Source organism: Falco biarmicus, chromosome 9 (assembly GCF_023638135.1).
Source record: "Falco biarmicus isolate bFalBia1 chromosome 9, bFalBia1.pri, whole genome shotgun sequence".
Lineage (NCBI taxonomy): Eukaryota > Metazoa > Chordata > Aves > Falconiformes > Falconidae > Falco > Falco biarmicus.
The window spans coordinates 35134722-35153620 of record NC_079296.1 but is presented as its reverse complement, the minus strand read 5'-3'; the positions used below and the strand labels follow the sequence as shown (position 1 = coordinate 35153620).

Genomic DNA, 18899 nt, shown 5'->3' with positions numbered 1-18899 from the left:
CAGTGTCCATTGCCAGCAGGCCTGTGTCATGTAAACTGACCCGTGATCAAAAACCCCCAAATTCTACTGGTGACTCCAGGCTTGGGAGCATGTATTGATCTGCTGGTTTTTCCTGTTTTTTCCCTCATGGCTTTTTTGTGACTGTAAGCATAGAGGAGGACACTGTTTGTTCTCCTGATCCCTTAACCAGTTGTCCCAAGGCCCTGTGGTCTCCTTTGATTGTTGTTGGATGACCTGTTTCATTTTCATTGCTGCCTATTTGAAAAATCAATAATCTATAATAATCTGAGGGTGTGCTGGGGTAGGAAGCTTTCCCTTCCCACCTTTAGCCTGGTCTCCAGGGAGGCAGGAGACTTGTCGAAGTGGGTCCGGTCTGTATATTGGGCCTTCTGTTCCTTCTAAAAGGAAGTGTCCTGTGATAATGATCCATGCTTTTTCTATATGGAAGAGTTTTTGATGCAGGGCATAGGCTGACTTCAACTCAGTGACACCTCCGTGCTAGATGAACCATTGCTGTCATTATTATATAGTTCTACTTGCAGAGCCTCATATCTATCATGCAAGGGCACGTGAGAAGGTGGGGTAGTCACAGAAGAGATGTGACAGGCAGGAGCTTGTTGCAATTGCCCCCTGTTCCTTAAGTCGCTGTGCCAGGTGGAGAGAGGATAGGGAATCCTCCATATCATGTCCTGTCTGCCTGTCAGGACTCTTTCAAGGAGGCAACTGCCTCAGTTGTGGTGGGTGCAGAGCTGAGAGATGCATGGCTTTCTGATGGGTCAATACCTTTGCTCCCTAGACAAGCTGGCAGTGCTGAAGCACACATCTTGCTATGCCATGTCCCATTCTTGGTGCTCCTGGTTGCTAGTGTTCCCTGTGGATTTCTTTTATAGGTGTGGACTACCTTGGGTGCTGCTGCTCCTGGCCCTGCCCTAAGGGATTGTTTTATGGGTGGGGGGGTCCTTGTGTGATGTTGCTCCTGATCCCACCCAGGTCCTATCAGTTGCTGTCACATAAGCTCATGGCAGCTCTCTTGGCTCCCCTTGAGGTTTCCTGGTTTGGGGAAAAAACCCTGTGCACCGTGCTGCAGTGTTCACTGCTGATGCTGCCAGCGCTAGGGCTGCTTGCCTTCACCTCAAAATGATGATGTGTCAAATACTAATTGCCTGTCTACTGTTTCTAGAAGGTACAAATAGTGAAGCAGTAATAAAACTAGATTTGACAGTGCTTTTTAAAGTATTTTCAAAATTTCTCTGAATTTTTATTTTGAAGTTGGTTAATGATAGCACGGTCAAGGCTTTTGTTAGGGGCCAGGCACGACAGGCTTTGTCTTAGTATGTCAGCTGTTAATCATGTAGTCTTCTGTGGGGGAAAAAGGACAGCTGTATGTTTCAATACTGTTTAAAATAGGCATGCCACTTTTAGGGCAATATCTCATGTATCTTTATAGGAGGTAATGAAGTTGCAAATTGTCTAATCATTCTAATGCATGCATATTGCAGTTCTGTTTGGCAAATCTGCAATCAAGCCATTGATTTGGCTTATTTAATGCTAGCTGATCACGAAGGGTTTGAAATTGAGCTGTGACTGATAGGCTTTGTGAGCACCTTTCTGTGGGTGACAGGTTGGCAAAAGCAAGAAGCTGTGAGAACGGTGCTGTGCTTTCCTACTTTGCAATGCAGTGTTACGTGTTAAAGTTGATTTAAATGATCCCAGCTGGCTGCTACCAGACACATCTGTCTGTGAGCCTGTAATTGTGAGAATTCAGTGGTGCTTAGTCTAGTGCATGTGTCCTGGGGAAATGAAAGTCTGCCAGGTGATGTTCCTTGGAGATTCTTACAAAAGCACTGTCAGTCCACCCACTTCATAGGATTTTGTTGTAGTTGGACTACAACTAATGAAAGGCCCCAAACCCCGTTTAAGTAGTGAAGTGCCTGGAGTGCGTTGTGTTACTTTGAGTAGGTCTGTTAACTATGTTTTTCTTGCAGACTACCAAAGATTAATGGCACTGCACATCCAACAGCGAATCTACAAGAGAGACAGTATACTGCGACTTTTGATGACATCTCTACCTGCTGTATTTCTTAGGCTGTTTGGTTTAGTAGTGCTTTAAACTGTCACTCAATGTGTGTTCAGGAGGCTTATGTCTGTGATTGTGTGCTGACCTAAATTTCTATGAAAAGCATTAAGTTTTAGTCTAAAGAAAGAATAACAATGTCCTGGAATAATCTGTAATTCTCAGTATGAAGTAACTAATATTGAGTTAGCATCATACTTGGCATGCAAACATGTACAGTTTTCAGTTCTGTCACACTTGGCTCCTTTTCTGCCTAGGTTTTTCCCCAGATTTTGCACAAACACTAAGCTCCCATCACCTTTCTTCTAATCTAGCTGATCTTACTTTTGAGTCTGCAGTAATTATGATCTCTATTTGTACATGAGGACTTTCCTCTGTTCTCTGGCTTCTTTTAGGAAAGCAGGTGAGCATTACAGGAGGTATCAAAGCTCTCAGACTATAGATGTTATATACCAAGGCCTGAAGAAGAGAAATCCCAAGTACTATGGCATTTTTCAAAATGTGTGACCAGTGTACTGTATCTGGTTGATGTTCCAGTACCTTTACTGATCTCAGCCACATCGGTTTACCCTAATGAGAATAACTTTTTATCAGATAATAGGTCTAGAGCTGATTTGAATGCTGCAGCTTTGGCCAGTAATTAAAGCCTTTATGGACATTGCTAGCAGCCAGGGAAAGATGATTCAGTGAAGTTCTGAACATGGATTTTGGGAGGATGCTACACTTAACAAGTAGGTCAGTGGGGTTTTTTTTCTGTCAGCAGTCATTTGTGGCTAGCTTTAAGGCTTTGTGAGTATCAGCAGCTCACAAATTTCTGTCCCTAAATACTAATGAGAAATAATAGATGCTCAAAAAAGATAAAGCCCTTCAGCGAACAGTTTATGCCATGTTATTCAAGTTTCTTTTTAGCTGGGGTTATTTGGTAGTAGACTTCTGTGCTATGAAAAATGACAGATGAAATGTGTGTTGTCCCAATGAGTCGAAGAAATTACCCACCTAATAGTAATTACACTGTGCATCTGTGATGTTCTGCATGCTTAAGACTGTAGAGATGTTAGCTAATTAATCCTTTCAACACTGCTGTGCAGTTGGTATAGCTGGTACTATTATCTTCCTCTTTTAAATGAAGGAAAAAATAGAAAGGTCGAATGATGTGCTTGGTAGCACAGAGCAACCTCAAACTTCAGAAGTTTATTCTACTGCAGTGCAGTGCCTTGAAGGCACAAGCCAAATGGAGGTCCACCTAGGAGCATCGCTGCAGAGGCAGACAGTTAAAATACTAAAATACTGGTTGCTGTAGTAAACAGTCCTCTTTTTTTTTTTTTTTAATACTACATTACTCTCATTTCAAGACTGACTGTTTTTGTAGGTAGAGAGGACAGTTCTTGTGTCACGAGCTGTGAGAACAACTACTGATGATCACAAATTTAGATTTCAACCTTCAGCAGTGCTGGTGGCTTGTAACGTGAATGTTAATTATGACAAGGGTACACTTTGTCTGCCAGCTGCTCAGGACAGAAAACCAGCTGTTGGTAAGTGTCAGCTGTGAAGCTCCTTTGATATAGAATTTGTTCAGAGAGTGAGCGAACAATCAGTGTTGATACAGTATCTTCTATGAAAACAGTTGAGCTACGGTTCTCATGTTAAATGTAACGGCCACAAAAGTCAATGCCAGCTGAACTCAAGGTGGTATTGTATAGTGTCCTAAGCAAATTAATTTATATCAGCACTTTAGATAGTAGATCTTTCAGGTTCATCTACTGTTTGAATGCTGTAAAGGGTGGGCCAACCTACATGTGGTTACTAACTTTGCACCTTGATAATCTGATGATAAATGTGCTGCACCTTACATGGAGGTTTCAGTTTATATAACTGAATTGACTTTGGAAAGCATCAGCTGTCTGTAAAACTTCTAAGATGAGTAAGTGCTTGTTGCCCTCGCAGCATTAACTATATTTTTTAACCAGTTTTGCTGACTCAGCTCAGGTACACAAAGTGCTAGGAAAGTTGATGTGCAGAAGGCTGTTTTTCTTTAATACATTTTCTTCTTCCAGTTCAAATGCCTTAAAATCCACCTGGCTGTTTCTTTCATGCCACAGTGTGGTGGAGCAAGGGAAAGCATGTATGTTTGAAGCACATATAAAACCTTATGTTTGTTGGAACACCCCCCTCTGTTCTTGAGAAACAAAGCCTTCTCATTATACCCTTCTGTATGGTCTGCCAATAGTTCCAAAGCTTTGAATACTCTTAATTGATGTTACTGGATTTTTTTTATGCTGGTAAATGAAGACATCACTGAAGTCATTCAGTGCCTAAGTTTTGCTCCTTGGCAGTCAGCAGAAAATATGCTGATGTTGTGCAGCACTGTGCAGTACCTCTCTTCTTAAACTCAGAGGGTGCTCAGCTTGCTTTTGCCGGTGGATGGTATAAAAGGCAAGGACACAGAAGAACATAGATCGGAGAGATCGTCAGTCTTTGAAAACTCAGTTGGTGCTTTCCTACTATGCTGTATTACAGACAGAGTTGTAGGTGATGTCACTGACAACGTATTTAGTCTTGGTTCTTGCTGCAGCCTCAAATACCTTTTTTTCCTTCTCATTTGTCAGCTTCCCTCCCATAATTGTTGACCTCACCATGCATTTCTGATCAGGAGTACACAGGGGAAGAGATTTCAAAAGTTTGTTTACTTGCTTTGAAGGAAACTTGCTGCTGGCTGTAGAAAACATACTCTAATTAGTATCTTCAATGATAGTGAAACTGCAACGTGGGTTAAACAGTTACTGGCTGTATTTAACTATTCTGACCATTTGGAAAGGGTAGCTCTGAATCAGCCATGCCTTACACCACCTCTTATCAGTGGTAACTTCTGGATGTTAGAGGAAGCTGAGAATACTGGTTACATTGAAAGAGTTTAGAAGATGTTTAGGGGAAGTTAGAATATTGCATTAGATAAATTCATGGAGATAATAAGGGTGGTTGGTGATATTGCAGGGAAGGGTCGGAGGAGGTCTCTGAAATGTGGTATCCTAATTTTTCATCACTTGGAAAACATTAACTTCTTTTTTTAGTTAATGAGTGTGGAGGGAAAGTGACTTGATTGAACTGCCTGTCTGTTTTCAGAGCTATTTAACTTTGTGCTGTAGGATGAAAGGCTATCTTCACAAGCAGCATTACCAAAGTAACACAACCTTCAAATTGAAGAAATACATACTATTTATCTTTAAAATGGCACTTTTCCTTATTCTTCATTTTCAGAATTATTTTTGATGAATGGTCCCTTAAGCATCCTGTTTGGCTCATGAATGCTAGTGGATATAGAATAATCACAGTGCATGGGTGAGTGCTTCTGATATTTTTTTTCTTATGTCCACACTATACTGCCTGGCCCCGCTTGTGATGTACTGCTTTTGGATGCTGATGTGAGTAGAGGTGCTTTTACAGAACTATTGAATGGGTTTGTATTGCTAATGTTTTTTTCTGTTACTTGAAATATTTTATCAAATTTCTCCTCAGCTTTTTGGCATTTTGAAGGCTGGGAGTTTATCTGTCAATAGGCATGTGATCTGTAAACGTGTAGCAGATTTCTAGGTCTTCATTTGGAATTTGTTCTCCCCAGGTACAGGACTTCATATGTTCCCTTGTTGAACTTTGGAATTATTAAGTACTCGTGATTTTGTGCTGTCAGTCTTGTCACCCAGGCTCAGGTTTGCAGCTTTTACTGAGGGGTGTTGTCTGGTGTGTTGGGACACCCTAGCTGCCTTTGTTTCTGTATATTATTCTAGATGATACTCCTGTTAACAGGAATTTTTTTCTGGTAATTATAATAGTCTTTTACTGTATACATGTGTCTTACATAGTGCTGGGGCTCTTAGTTGTTCAGCTACGCTTTCTAGCAGAGCAGCACTTTTGGTTTGCTGCATTTGAATAGAAGATACGTGGGTATTTTTCTTCTTTCCTGCCATACCAGCCTTCCATTTACTGTTGCAGAGCAGCCAAGCCCTAGGAAGAGCCATCACTCCAAAACTGGTGGGACATTGGAATTTAATTAAAAATATTAGTTAGCATTTGTTCTAATGACAAGGCAGTTTGCTAGAAAGCCCCCATAAAAGTGAGTATTCACAGCACTGCAGTGCTTGTAATAGAACTCTGTGAAAAAAGAAAGTATGTTAAATTTTACAGTGAGTATTAATGTTTTGAAGGGCATAATGACCACCAACACTGCAACTGCAAAGATTTGGATCTAACCAGCCCTTTGCACGGGCTGTGGCCCAGCTCAGGCAGCTTCTGACAGCTGCATGTGAGTCTGAACTGACGGAGGGAGTGCTACAGTGCCCAACTCAGGGAAAAATTTGTTCCAGAGAGAAAGCTGCTGAGCCTGCTATGCTGCTGTGATCTGGTATTCTGTTATTTACCTTTTAAAAAGTACCAGTGTGCATAAAATTTTCTGGTTTCTGAAAATTTGCTAAGAAGTGTTTGGTGTTATCTGTGATACTTGTACTGTTTGGCAGGTCTGCTAGAACACTTTTTCTCCTTTTAATGTTTCAGTGAAATACAAGATTCAAGGAAATATACTAATAAAAAGGGTTGTCTCTTGATCTTTGTATAGGTAGCACTTTTTCCATGTAGTTAGGCAAATGATTTGGTTGTGCTGAGGCAGTAATAACCAATATACCTTTCTAACATGTGGCACAATTTTCTTCCACTTAGATGCTCAGAAATTAATTTTTCTCAGCTTGTGATTTTTTCCATTTTCATCCATTCAATAAGTTGTTGCCTGTGTAAACTTGTATTATTTCACATAAAAAGAAGGATCTGTGTGAAAATAGCTTATTTTTTTTTCCTGCTAATTTGTGTGAAACAGATAATGGGATATGTTATTGCTGGATTGAAGATGGGGGTAAAAGAAGAAAAAGAGTTGTGATTCTGAACACCTGACATTTTCATTTAGCACAGAGAAAGAATTCCCTCTATACCAGTAATAATAAACTAGTTTACGTTTTGAAGGTGTATTTAAGTAGAGTGATTATTTTAGGATTGCAGCATTTATGATTTCATGAAAACCTTTCTCCCTTCTACCACTAAAATTTCATGTTATAAACTGTCAAACCAAATACTGCTATTATTGCATTATTATGAGTTAAGCAATCTATTTTTTACTAGTCCCTAGAAGAGACTTTTTCTTTAAAAGGAAAGGTACTTTGTACATAAACCCCCATAAGCATAGACAGTAATGACTTACATACCCTAAAGCCTGTGCCTGGGGAGAGAAATACAGCTTTCTGTAACTAGTGCTTAACTGAGTGTGGAGACCAGGAATGAGCAATGTTCATTGATCCCATGTTGTAACTACAGACATCTCTTTCAGTACCTGTGGCAAAGAGGATCAGACCTGTTCCTAAGCAAGGAATTAAAAAGCAGTAATTGTAACATTGCTTAAGAAAGCTTTTGGTTTCTTCCTTAAGGCAATCTTTCTGTTTTATGTAGCCAGAGTTGTTAAAGCTAGAAAACTGCTTCCCTTTGCTTTGTAGCCCAGAAATCTTATGAAGGATTATGAGCAAGGCTGCAACTTTTCTGTAGATTAATTGGTGTTGGATGGTATTTTAAAAACCCTGCACTGTGTTTATAACTGTGTGCACACTTATTAAGGTGAGTTGCTTTCTATGTTTCCATGTAGGGTAAAGAGGAAGGGCCACTATGTCTCTGCATGTAAGGTGAGGCATCCTTTCACCTTGCCACAAATCATGTCTACCCTCAAAGAGGCTACATTGTGAGAATTTTCAAATATGCTTAATCCAAGGGAGACGAGGTTTTCAGTCATGAAAAATATAGGCAAGGTTCTTGAAGTCGTTGTCTTTGTTCAAGTTTTCCAACTTAATTATGCAAATGCCTGACTCTGCCACCAGTGAGGGAAAGCCTAGCTTGTGCTGTCTGAAGTACTGTCTGTGAGCCCTCACTACTGTATTAAGTGCCAGCTGCACAGGTACTGGGGCAACACTGCCTCTATGGATGCTGTCTTCTCCAGGAAAGCAATGAAGTGATTGCTTTTTCTGTAGGGGTGCTTTTTTCTATATTGCTCTTCTCTGAAAACACGTGAGCCTGTGATGAGGTTATGACAGGCTGCTGGACCAAACATGTTTAATTTCGCTTATCTTTCAAAGCCATCTAAGTCAATTTCTCCTCTGTTGGTAATTAGACAAAACGTAAATGTCCTGTAAACAAAACCAGTTGGTAACGTATTTTATGCGTTGTTCTCATATGCTAATCAGATATGAATGAAAAGTTAGGCCTTCAGTGTGTGACTGTAGAAATGCAAGCCTGTAGTTCAAAGCAGTTGTTGTGTGAACAACTTTTAGATCTTCTTGTTTTAGGTATCTGTGCTGTAGGTCAGAATTCACAATTATCTACGAAGTTGGTGCTGTGATGGTGCTGTGCTTTGGAGATTTTTTTTTTTCTTACCAGTTTTGTCTAATAGTCTCTTTCATGAGGCCAAATGTTGTCAGCTAAGAGATAAAATGTACTGATGTATTTCGTTGATCTGCTGCTAAAAGTTAGATGGTTGGGGTTTTTTCCTTCATCAGTTCTGTTTTTCCCTGGAGGATCTTGTTGACAAGAGCTACAGAGCTCAGACTTCTTCTTGAGGGTCTTTTTGATGAGCTCCTGCTTTGAATGATTGCCTTAGCTAAAACAAAACATAGGTTCTGTATCATATCTGTACTGCTAATGCTTTTGGACTCCACACCTATTCTCTTGGTACATTTGAGGTGCCCTTTGACAGAACTATATCATGGTGTGCACACTGGAAAGCTCAGAGGAATTTTTGTGAGTGTTGCAGTGCACTGTGTGTCGTCTGCATGTTTGGTCAACCCTATGATTCTTAAAAGCCTGAACTGGCTGATGGAAGCCAATATCTCTCTTGTTGCATCATCTTTTATATCTACCCAGTATGAGTTAAAATACTGACTTGGGTAACATGTTTGCCAAATAGGAAGAAAAGAAAGACAGAAAGAAAGAAACAATTTTTGTTGGCATGGAGAAGTGAGAAACAGTAACTTGCAAAGAGGATGAGATGAAGAATCTCTCCTTCTTAAGCCAAGAGGGAGAGAATAGTGAAATACGCTACAAATCCATGCTGCAGTAAAACAAAAAGAGGGATAGTGAGTGAGCAGACTACACTTTGTCCTTGGTATCAGGCAAGGCATGTTGATCCTCTTTGGGCTCCCTTATGATAGCTGTTGTTTCTTGCCATTCTTGCTGGACTCTTACCCTTCTCAGAAAAATAGCTGAAAAAAATCTACAATGATAGTGTAAGAATATTCTTTTTGAGCAAAAGAATACTTGAATGGTTTAGATTGCTGAAGAGAACTATTATGTATCATAAAATGTATGTGGTTTGGTTTTGTTTTTTAATTGTGATTGTTCAGTGACAAACTGCTGTTAAAACTGAAGGACTATTGAAGGGCTGCAATGCAGGTGAGCTGACACCCGAGTATGGTGCTGTGAGGTATTACCTGTTATTTGGACTGGTTATCTCAAAAACCTGTCGAGTTACTTGAGTGTATAATCTCCAGTTTTCTTGTGGCTCCCCATGAGCTACAATTGCTTGCTATGTAAACTTACTTAATGTAACAGAAAACTTTTAGCAGTGGTTGGGAATTTTTTAGCAGGTGATATTTCTCATCATTTCAGCACCACTGAAGAATTGAACCATAGTGTGAGTGGTGTTTCCCTATTTTAATAATGTGGAAAGATAGGAAATTATACCTACCTTCATTGTGTTTAGCATGGTGGTTGGTGAATTGCATTACTATGCCTTTCCCATGCTCTTAGGCATGGGCAAGGACATTTTTAGGCAAAACCAGATTTGATGTATACTACTTCATGTAATCTTCTTTAGTTCAGTGCCTCTGAGATCTGCCAACAAAGCTGTTAAGTAATCCTAGATTGTTCACCACTTAAATCAGAAAACTGTTCTTTTATGATACTTCCCTTCCCCCCCTTTCTTTCTTGAGCTGTCTGGTTTTATCTTTCTAGGAAGATAACTGTCCTTAATTTCTGGTAGCAGAACTGGATTTTGTGGATTACATTGGTTTCCATTATCTATATCATATACTTACCAGAGATTCTGTCCATATTTCTTACAAGCTCTCTATTTGCAATATAATGTCAAGTAATTGGAAGGAATGAGCTGTTGGTAAAGCTGTGTTATGGTAGGATTTTTTTATGCCTGTTCTGTGGAACAGTTTAGAAATTGTGCCTGGATGAGTTTAGCTGCAATGGTACTAAGTGAATTTAGGATTTTCATGTCTGAATTCTAAACATCTTGTACTGAAATGTTTACAGGCTTTTTAGATACACTTGTTACCTGGAGCACAGCTCCTTTGACGGCTTTGAAAAGCAGGTAATGATGAAAACAGTGTGCCTGTGTTTCTAATGCTGTTTTAGAGTAGGTCTACGAAATTCTGTTCTTTTAAGACAGATGGCATAGATGCTCACTACCACCAAAAGGCAAGAAAAGAATTGATAAAATCGCTTAATAAAAATGCTTTTCTACTCCTGCTAGTGAGGCACCTAAGGTTTATATTAAATAACCTATGAAATCAAAATAATGAGGAGACAAGCATGCATGAGATTCTTGAGGTTGTTAAAATTGGTATTTAGGTCTCCAGTAAAATATAATTGTTCCTGGTTTATGTTTTTTCTTAAATACAGTGATTCAATTAATTATTTCCATTTTCTTTCTCCATCTGTAAATCCTAATGTATTTATTGTTATTTTTACTTTTACTCTGTAGAGTTGCATTTGTATTCCTTGGTTTTTTGCACGTGAAAGTGTGAGGTTGGTATTTTTTGGTTTTTTGTAAACTGTCTGTATCTGCATTGGAGAATATGGGTAGTGCAGCTTGCGGTGCTTTTCATCTACAAGGTCTGCATTCTTAACTCAGGGTGGGTAATCTCACCCTGCCTACTAGCTCAGGTATGAGGTTCTGTAGTGACTTTGTTATAAAGGCACTTTACAAACTGTATGGACAATGTTTTTTCTGCAATAAAAGCCACTCCAAGGAGAGAGCAGTCATTTTGCAGCCCACATGAATCCTGTGGAGACATGTGGAGGCAGAATTTTGGTACCAGTTTAGGGCACTGCTAAGGGGGTTGTTCTTGCAAATGTGGCTGCAGGCAACAAGTGTTCCAGAAACTGGTGCCAGATCTTTAAAATGAATGCAAGTTCTGAATATGCTACCATTGTTTTAAAAAATGGGTTGTGAAATGCTTTGTTCTTGCTGCTGTGTCCTTGAACCATGTGATTACAGGTCTTAGTGCTTTTTTTTGTTGTTTTGTTTTCCAACAGTCTTCCAGCTTAGGGCTTTTTCCGTGCTCACATGTTAATGCGATGACTTAACTGAGTGAAGTATCATACTTCACAGCTGCATCTCATGTTCCCACTGCTTATGTCACTACTGAAGTGGTCTTCAGTTAGACTTCCCTCTATGGCTTGTCTGGGTAGGATTTAAAAAGAATACATTCCTTCTTCCTGACTGTTTTATTACCTAATGTATCTGACTGCAGAAGTTTCTTTGTATGAGGAAGGCTCAGGCTGCTGTTCCAAGGTCTTTTAGTGTATCTTTTGTCAGGGAGTTTGTGAGATTATCACCTTGTCTTTCAGCAGTGATTTAGGACATCTACTGTTCTGTACAAGATCATTGTTTCATGCTTGTAGCTAGTTTGATATCTGCTAGCTTAGGGCACATGTGCTTCTGGAGGAAGCGTCATCTTGTGGAGAGGTCCTGACGTGTCCTATATACAAATCCAGTCAAGCTGTGAATATTTCTCCAGTTCAACACCCTACACCCACAGAAAATGGAGCTATTCTCTGTCTTGAGAGGCAGTTGTAACATCAACAACCATGGAAGGTGATGGCCTGGCACTGCTGTGGCTGGTAGCGGATAATTCAAGTCATCAGTGGGAAAAACTAAACAACAACAATTTGTCAGTGCCTCGCAGTGATAAGGAGGCAGAAATCTGGAAGGAGACTGCAACTGCACCATATTGCGTAGTGAAAGCCATCTCAAAAATAAGACAAAAGAAAGAGAAAGCCAGAAGATGAGTTTATAGCTGGGTGTAATCAGTCTAGACAAGGTGCCTACACTGAGAAGGATAAATAATACAGATAATTAAATATATGAGTTAGCCAAGTGAATGTCACCACCATCACATCTGTGTTGATTGATCTCTTCAGTAATCTAGCAAACACACCAGTGTCTCCCTTCTGTTTGTCAGTTCTTATTACCTACCTCCGTTTTGTTTCTTTTATTATCTGCTGCTGCTGCATATTTATTCTTCCATCTCCAGCACTTAGCTGCTGAAGTAAGTGCCAGCCTTTGCCATGACCAATGGACTTTTCCTTGCCTTAAATGCTGTAAGCTGAAAAGATGTCTTCAGTGGAGCCCTGAGATACGCTGTTGGGCTGTGTAAGTCTTTTCTCCAGAAGTAACCCTGGCAGAGCGCACAGTGTGACACCTGTTGTGAGTACGTGCAGCCCCACAGAAAGCTCTGCCTGTTGAGAGCTCTTCTGCCTCTGTCTGCAATGCAGCTCAGGTTTCAAAGTAGCACTGTATCAATTGCGGTGCTGGAAAACTGTAAAACTTCCATTCAGCTCATAATGTGATTATAATGAAAAATGGTTTTTTAACTTCCTAATTTCATTTTGTTAATTTTTTAAAAAATCAAAAGTATCCTTATTGGACTATTGGCCTGAGCATAGGAATAAAGGGTGAAATAAATACAACTAGTGGTTATTATGTTGTTGTTCTGTATGTGTTCCTTGTTTACCAATTATATCTTACCTTTAGGGTAATCAACTGTAAATATCCACAGTGATTTGAACACCAAATGGTACTTATCCTAGAAGTACACCCGAGTAATCTATGCACATACATTAGGAGTATGCCAAAGTGTTTACTTAGACTTTAATGTGATGTTCTGTATAATTTTCACATAGATTAGATACTGCAGGAAGCTTGCATGTATTTCTCCCCTAAAAGCTATATTCAATAATAATGGGTAGTATTTATAGCAGTTGTGGTGAATTAGAGAACTGATTGGCTGAACTACTTGATTACTGCTCACTTAGCATCTATGCTTCTGCCAAATCTCTCTGTGAAATTCTGCATGGAGGTTTGTGTGTTGAAATATGCCTGTACCAGCCGGGAGCATCTGAGGACAATAGGGGATTGCATAGGCAGTACAGAAGTCAAATTAGTGTTTGCAGCATGTGCAACTTTTGTCAGCCAGAAATATTGTTTGTAAAAAATGACTCATCAGCCTTGTGTGCTTGAAATAGTTGTATGTTGTTTTTAAGCATGTAAAAAATGACGATTGTACCACTCCACCAGGAGCAGATGTTTCAGGAACATAGATACAGTCCCATGAGTACCTTCTCAGCCATAGAACTAAAAATCTTTAGATTCATGAAGTGTCTACAGGTGCTCCTCTTCTGCTAATCTTGTCACACCAGCAGTAAGATGTACATTATATGTTCTCCCAAGGTGTGGCAAAGGTCTTGAGTGTAAGCAAGTAACAATTTTTGGCATACTGTTCAATATCTGCTCACTTTATGTAGCGCATATAAGTGGATAGAGAGTGCTTTAAGATCTTGAGTGAAAGAAGCAGCTAAATCTCCTAGTATTTCTTTCAAGATTAGGTACTTGGGTTCATTTCAGAGACTGTTTCTGAAGATTCTCTTCACAAGAAAAAGGACATATGACATTTGAGATTTGTTGACTCTTTTTATCCTCCAAGTGTTATGTAATGTGTTTGAGCACAACAAAATTGGCAATGTAAAAAACTTCACAAGAAAATAAATGTTTGCATATTCTCATTGAGGGAGTATGAAGTGTCACACAGCAGTGTGCCTATTACGTAAAACTGATCAGAATTGCATTTATTCTAATGTGCCTAACAAGTGTAGTGGAGTTACTGTTACACACTGAAAATACTGGTGTGTTCCCGTATGTTACCTGCAGAAGGAAGAAGATCCCTTTTTGAATATTAAAGCAACGTTGTTTCTCATAGTTATACCGATATGCCAAATAATATATATAATTGATTTCTTTAAAGCTAGGTTGACTATTTTTGTAAATAAAATGTAGTATCACAAAGCACAATAGACAAATTCATTGCTATATCCACATAGTATATAAACACATTTAAGCAAACAGTTAAATCAGGTATAGAGTGAGTTTGCATTGCTGCAGCTGTAGTGTAGTCAGCATGCACATGAATCTGATACTTTATTTCTCTTAGTTGTAAAACCTGGAAAGAAGAAAGGAGGGGAACAAAACCCAAATATTTTCGCCTGGTTTTGTTGCTTTAAAAAGTGTTCTTTTTCAGTTCTACATTTCTTTTTCAGCTCCATACCTGTTAGGAATAGTTCTCTGATCACTTTTGTGCTTCACTGCTCGCTTTACTTACCAAGCTATATACAGTTCTTGACTGTTAGTAGCGGGGGTGGCCTTCCTTTTGCCTCTTATGGAGCCACATGGAGTTCTGCATTCATATTTCCTCCCGGTGCATGTCAGCTGTGTGTTACCCAGAGCCTTGCACTGCTGGTGTTTGTGGCCTCGCCATGAGAAAAGCTTTGGACAAGTAGGGGGAACCTGCCCTTGGCTCTGCACATTCAGTAGCTACACTGTTCTCGCTTGTTCTGCTGGAAAGCATTGAGCTGTGTTAATAATTGTGCTGAAGCTAGACATAAGCTCAGGAGTATCTCTAGAAAAGGTGAAGGAATGCACACTATGTGTTTATGTCTAGGGTGGTGCCTGCCCAGAAAAAGGACCTCTAGTGTATTTTTTAGGTCAGGAGAAAGATCATCTTTACTTGGGTCTGGCACAGTGTGCACTGCTATGATTTCTCAAGCTCTTACTGTGGCATTTGAACGTAGTTGTAGGGTAACTTTAGGCTAAAGTGCAATTAATCTCAGTTCCTTATATAGACTATTAATAATACTAGCAGTATCAAAACTATGTCAATATTGGTACTGTCTATCATATGGACAGAGTCTGTATGGTTCCAAATTTCTCATCACAGGTAGATGAGCAAGAAGACGTGGGAGGTACCAGATGTAGAGATGTACTTTACATATTTCACATGAGAAAGGAGCGAGTGCTTGTGTTACCTTGTAAGTTAATACTACTAAGCAGAAGGCAGACCCGCAAGCTGCCAGGGTGCCTACGTTAGTCCCCAAGGGAAGTGTGATGTGAAGAGGTAACCTGATGCAATGTGTTATTCTCCACTTCAGTAGCACAGATTGTTACTTTTCATGTTTTGCCACACTGGCGCTGAAGTGGATGATTTTTTGATTTGAGATTGTCTGTTCCAAGAGGAAGAAAAGTAGTTGTATACAGTCATTACTATTTAACAAACCTTTCATGAGTAAGAATATTTAATAATGTCTGGAAATTTGTGACTGTGAGGAAGGAAAGGATGAGAAGTATGTGTCTACTTCTGTTTTTAAGATTGTATTTATGGTTTTATGTCATTACCTTAAATAGTGCAGCACAGTGCAACTTCTCTTCCATGTACTGCGTTAATCGCTAGCCCTGCAGAGGTGGCCAGCTGTCACAGTCAGCAAGGCAGATAGCGTCCTCAGCAAGATTGGCTGGAGTGCTGTACAGATGTCTTCCAACCCCTTTTCCACCTCAGTAGCAACAGCAAATAATCCTGCTGGGTTCCTTGGCTCTAGCTGATGCTGGTCACAGGAAGACACCAAGATCATTGGCTATGATCTGTGATCATAGCTCAACATTGGAAGGAACTAGTTGCTTAATGTGTAACTATTTAGTGTTTACTCTGGGAATGCAGTCCAAGGCTGTTATGCAGTTTTAGGATCTGGTTCTTGATTGATAAATGAGCAATTTGTAATTCCTACCTATTTTTGGTGTCAAAAATAATGAGAAAAGGTTGAAGACTGAAAATTAAGGGCCCCATTATAAATGAGCAGATCATGTAATTTCTTTGATACTTAGTGAAAAGTAGGTGTAAAAGTTCTTTTGGCAATTATTTTTAGGATACTGCTTAACTGATGTGATTTTGTTGTAATGGAAGAACTGACAAGTGAATACGTAGACTTAAAAAGTTGGTGAAAAAATGTATTGGTAGTTTGACTCTGGGTTGATTCAGTTGTGAGAATGGAAGTAGAGTAACAAATCATTTTTTGCATATTGGCCCAATGTCATTGACATATTAAGTAGCAGATAAAGTGAATACAAGATGAAATTTATGCTCTTGTCCAGAATGCTGCAGGAATAGTAACAAGAGCTGGCAGTTGCCAAGTCCTGGATTAGTGAAAAGGCCACACAATACGAATTGCAGGAAGGAAAAAAAAATTAAGTTACATTGAGAAAAAGAGTGCACTAATGGGTATTATGTGGCATCTCTGTGTTGTGTTCATGTGGGAATTGAATGGTTATAGTTGGAATTGGAGGAGCAAAGGGTTATAACAGTGACACAAGCTGTCAGCTGGGGAAGAAAAATAAACAAAATATGCATTTAAAAACCCTGTCATAGCTTTCAAAAGAACAATGACACAGTGGTTAATGGATTTTTTAATGCAATAAAGCTGTAACAACTTACTTATGTAATCTCCTGTATCTAACTATTTTCAGGAACCACAAGAAAACAAAAAAATAGGGCCAATTCATACTTACTGCTAAATATATTTATGTGGTGTGGTTTTGTGTTTTTTGGTTTTTTTTATTCTCAATACCTTTTTTTTTTTTTTTTGATGATTCAAAAATTTGTGCTGGACAGCTGCAGTATCTATTGCTGTGTTGGTCTGACTCAATGCTTCTGTTACCATCAGTTAATGAGGAGGTAATGAGATTAAGGTATTCTTTCCCTCAGAAAGGGGAGCCGTTAATAAACTCCATAGCGTTGTAGTGATGACATAACAGGGAGGCAGTTACGTCAAAAGAGCTCTGCTGGTTCTCGCTTCCTGAGTGAAGCCCTTTATATACACTATCAATGTGGCATGTATATGTACATTATTATGTATATATATTTTAATGTGCGTGTGTAGGTACAGGCATGTGTATGGGCCCAAGCGTGAAACTTAGTTTACTAAGCATCTAGGAATATCATCCCATTGAAGTCAGGGTGGCTGGCTTTATGTATGAAAGCAGTAATTTCATATGCATCTATATTTCAGTGTAAAGCAGGCTTTTCAGTGCCACAGGTACATTAGGAAGTGGCAGATTTTTCCAACTGGTGTTAAGTTTCACAAAAAGCCCAGCTTTTGTTGTGTCTTATAGGTCCTTTTTGGCAGCACTGTTGCTCTTCTCTCCTGGGAGCTGATGTGCCACTTTTGGCCCAGAAACATGAAGGAAGCAGGAGGCTGTTCTTTTTGGAAAAAACTCCCCTAGATCGGACTTTGCTGCAAGCCCTGTGCAGTTACTGAGGGCGACGGCAGCTCTGGATTGGGAGTGCAATAAGCCTGTCACTTGCTCTAATTCTGTAGGGTAATTGATGGCTGTACGGCCCCAAGTCATAAACAAGGCTGTGATTAATGCTGGACTGGCCATATGTGTGCAGGTTGGTATCTCTACAGAACTGAGAGAGACTCCCAGCTTTCTGCCTCCTGTTTTCACAGAGGGTACAGCAAATGAGCCTAGCATATTGGTGAAATCTGGTATCCAAATATTTTCAATTTTATCCTAATGTGATACATTAAAAAGACTGTTATTTATTGTGTCAGGGTTGTGCCTGCCATTTTCCATGTAACTGGTCCTGTAAGTATTTTGTAAGTGAATCGTCATGTTACTTGAGCTGAGGGATGCATTTGGATACATTGGGCTAGCTGTCAATATGGTGTGCAATAATTACCTAGTGGTAAGTTTACCTAAAGAAAGCGTTTCTGAGGGCAAATGCGTGAAAATTTCTGAGTGTATTGCATTTTAGAGACCAAAGAGATTCCTCTGAAAACTCTGTGCTGCTGAAACAAGTCAGTAATTACTTCTGTAATCCAGATTTTCCAAGATGAAGTCTAGTGCTGGAATGTCAGTATTTTTGTGGAGATTTTTACTCTGTAAATGGATTTCAGTAGGGAGAGGGTCTAATTAAAAAAACCCTACACGTATATATGAAGCATAGGTAATGTCTGAAAGCTACTCAAAATTGTTCATGTAAAAGCATTAAACAAAAACTGTGCTTGCTTTATTTATGCTGCTGATTATTTTGGCTCTCACCCACTTAGATATTTAAGCAGGGGCAGCTTAATTTTATGTGTGTAAGCTCCTTTCTGATCCTATTAGCTCTGTAGTACTGCACATGACAAGGTATTTAGCTGTGTTTGAGCCAATGAGTTTGGAAGCTCAGGTCAGCAGTACAAAAACCACACTAGGGAAGACCACAGGTACAAGCTTATTTAAGTCACAAATTAATAATAGAGGTAAACCGTGTTAATTTTTTGCAAGATTCTGAACTGAAATGCTTGTAATGTTTGAAACCTAGCTTGCTGCTTAGCTGGAATAGTGTCCATAGCATCACAAGTGGCCTTCTATGAATTTTCTCTTATGGCAAACTACCAGCATGTTTGAAGAAAGAAACAGTGGTCTGAACTACAGAGGAAACATTAGCACAGAAGTTCTTGGCCACAAACTACAAAGTTAGCAAACTACAGAGACTTCCCTTTTGATTTTACTTTCTTGTATGGCTCTTGTTAATCTTGATGTTTGCACAATACTGTGAAGTCTCATGGAGCTAAATGGTGAATTTTACCCTAAACCAGTATTCACTTTTAAGAAATTTTTGCACCATTGTATTGTAAAATGTAT

The 18899-nt window shown here is 39.4% G+C and overlaps 1 long non-coding RNA gene across 5 annotated transcripts in view; it reads left to right on the top strand.

The window, feature by feature from the left end:
* The window catches only part of LOC130155634 (uncharacterized), a 345033-nt gene that overhangs the window by 63380 nt on the left and 262754 nt on the right, over positions 1-18899 (top strand). For 4 of the 5 annotated variants that reach the window (XR_008824129.1, XR_008824130.1, XR_008824131.1 and 1 more), the window contains exon 3: positions 5330-5410. The exons of the other annotated variant lie outside the window; for it this stretch is intronic. This is a non-coding gene — a long non-coding RNA (uncharacterized LOC130155634). The remainder of the gene's footprint in view (positions 1-5329; positions 5411-18899) is intronic. 5 annotated transcript variants of the gene reach the window in all.